The 3,065-nt window shown below is 35.7% G+C and overlaps 1 pseudogene; it reads left to right on the top strand.

Moving 5' to 3' along the window:
• The first annotated feature begins 1,357 nt into the window (after nucleotides 1-1,357).
• LOC132240292 (histamine N-methyltransferase-like) lies at nucleotides 1,358-2,195 on the top strand (annotated as a pseudogene).
• The last annotated feature ends 870 nt before the right edge of the window (nucleotides 2,196-3,065 follow it).

Genomic DNA, 3,065 nt, shown 5'->3' with positions numbered 1-3,065 from the left:
AACATATACTGACTCCTAAGTTATATATCTCTGACTCTAACCTCAGTTTTGAGCCCCCACCTGATTCACTGCCTGCTGGACACTTTAGCCTGTTCCATAGCCCATCTGGCTAAAGAGACCAAATTCATCATCCACATCCCCTAGCCCCACCCCCACTTTTCTCTATTTGAGTTGTCCACCATGTTGTGCAAGTCAGAATTCCAAAAGACTCCTGAAATGTTTTCCTCTCAGTCACTATGGTCTGTTCATTCTAATTCCTAATCGTTTCTTGAAGCTATACCCTCTCTTTACAACTACCTGTCAAATTAAGATCCTCACCATCTCTTTGCTAGGCTATTAAAACATTAAAGGAGTTCCTACCTACAGTTCATCTCTCCTCAAACCAGTTTTCTCCAAAAGGCAAATCTGATTGAGTTCCTCTTCCATATGAAACTGTGTCCTTGCTTTCTAACACATATGGAATGAGATCTGGAAGAGATCTTGCTATAGCAGGAGAAGTATGAGTTATGTAATCAGAATTAGTTCGGTTCAGTCCTAACTCCACCATTTATTAATTGATTGGATAAACTTAAAAAATAATCTTTGAGCCTCAGTTTCTTTATCCATAAAATGGAAATAATGCCCTCGTCACAAAATTCTTAGAATGAAATGAGGTGACAGAAACTGCTGAATTTTCCACAAATGTAGGCTGTTGTTGTTAATAGACTGGCTACATAATTGGCTTTATCTTTGTAAAGGCAATTAACACATGTACTTTTCTAAATACATAATTTTTTCTACTCTTCTCTGACTTTGAACATGATTTTTTTTTCCTGCTTGGAACACCCTCTCCTGTCCACTTTCCCACTTGCTACCTGGCTTGCTGATTGGCACACTTCTCCTCCTTCAACACTTTGCTTCCTCTTCTGTTGGGACCTCTGATCACTTCCTACCAATGGAGACCTCTCACATACCTCATTGGCTGCAGTTGTTTCTCTACACACTTAACTCCACAGTAAATGCTGAAACTGTGAGCGTGGACAGTGGGTCTTTTCATCATTGTATATCCCAATTGCCTGGTACAGTACCTATTAGACAGAGATAGTAAATAAATTAAAAAAACAAAAAAACATTTCCTAGCATCTGAATGAATACTGCTTTTTCCTTTTAATTTTTAGTTAATAGCCAAATTAATTTGTAGAATCTGGAAAATTTAGTTAAGATCTATGATGGAGAAATAAATTCACTTTAGAATGTGTTGAAATAAAAAGATATAAACCAAAAATTCAATTTTAAAATAACATGGAAAGGTGCAACAAGTCTTACTAAAGCAAGAGAGAGAAACCTATCTCTCCCTATCTTCCTCAGAAAACCAAGTATGGCATCTTCTATGAGGACTTGTTTTCTAATCATAACAGTTATGTCAAATCTTTTCAGAAGTTTCTCAATAATTCCATGAAACACCAGTGCATGAAGGAATTCTTGGACAACAAGCTGCCAGGCACAATAGCAAGGGTTGGAGACAAAAAATCAGAAATTAAGATTCTAAGCATTGGCAGAGGTGTAGGTGAAATTGATCTTCAAATTTTCTATAAGGTGCAGCCTTAATACCAAGGAATTCATATCAAAAATGAAGTTGTTGAACCAAGTGTTGAGCAAATTGCAAGTACAAAGAGTTTGTAGCTAAGTCATCAAACCTCGAGAACATAAAGTTTGCTTGGCATGAGGAGACATCATCTGAATCTCAAAATAGAATAATGGAGAAAAAAGAACTTCAGAAGTGAGACTTTATTTATATGATTCAGATGCTGTATTATGTAAAAGGCATCCCAGCTACTCTGAAATTTTTCCATAGTCTCTTAGCTACCAATGCAAAATTTCTTATTATTCTTGTGTCCGGAACCAGTGCCTGGGACAAGCTATGGAAAAAGTACAGATTCCACTTACCCTGGGATGACCTCTGACAGTATGTCACATCGACTGATCTCACTCAGATAGTGGACAAGTTGGTGATTAAGTATGAGTGTTATGACCTTCTGTCCACCATGGACACATCTGATTGTTTTATTGATGGCAATGAAAATGGAGACCTACTTTGGAATTTTTTGACAGAAACCTGCAACATTAATACAACAGCACTACCTAATCTCAAAGCAGAAGTTATGAACAATCTGCAAGAGCTTGAATTCAGTGTAAGGAAGGAAGGAAAGCTCCTTTTATTTTATTTCTATTTTTTAAAAATATATCTTTATTGATGTCAGAGAGGAAGAAAGAGGGAGAGAGAGTTAGGAACATTAATGATGAGAATCATTGATCGGCTGCCTCCTGCATGATTGGGGATCGAGCCCACAACCTGGGCTTGTGCCCTGTCTGGGAATCAAACCATGACCTCCTTAGGTCAACACTCAACCACTGAACCACTGCAGTTGGGCAAGAAAGGTCCTTTTAATAATAGTCTTAGTTGAGGCACAAGCATCAATCATGAGAATGTATTCAAAAATTATATTTTAAACAATGTTGATTATTTCTGTATTAAAATTACAAATATATAAAATAAATAGAGCATTGTCTCTTATATGTAAAATCTAGGAAATTCCAAGACATTCTTGGACTGCCATGTACAATCCTATATGATATGGCTAGTCTTATCCCATCCCTTTTCCAGGTAAAGAGACCACATGCTGGCTAAATACCACCTAAGCTAGAAAATGAGGCAACTAAGTTTCACTGGCTTACTGACAATAAAGTCCTTTCCATTTGTTGATTGCACTGGAATTTCCTAGAACACCAATGAAGTACATACTATGGATTCTTTAAATACTAGTAACGACCATGCTTATTGATACTTTGGTGGGGGAGAGTAAGAGAGAGAGTGCTTACAAGACAGGAGATGAGACTCAAGGCTTTCAAAGAAGAAATTTATCTGTATAGGAAAATAATAAAGGAATTAGAGCATGAATAAAATATCAAAAATATAGGAAGAATATATATATATATACATATATATATATACATATATATATATATATATATATATATATATATATATATATATATATATATATATATATATATGATAAGTTGAT

The sequence above is a fragment of the Myotis daubentonii genome, chromosome 8 (genome assembly GCF_963259705.1).
Source record: "Myotis daubentonii chromosome 8, mMyoDau2.1, whole genome shotgun sequence".
In the NCBI taxonomy this organism is placed as follows: domain Eukaryota; kingdom Metazoa; phylum Chordata; class Mammalia; order Chiroptera; family Vespertilionidae; genus Myotis; species Myotis daubentonii.
Note: the sequence above shows the minus strand (reverse complement) of the source record. Positions and strands in the feature narration are given on the sequence as shown.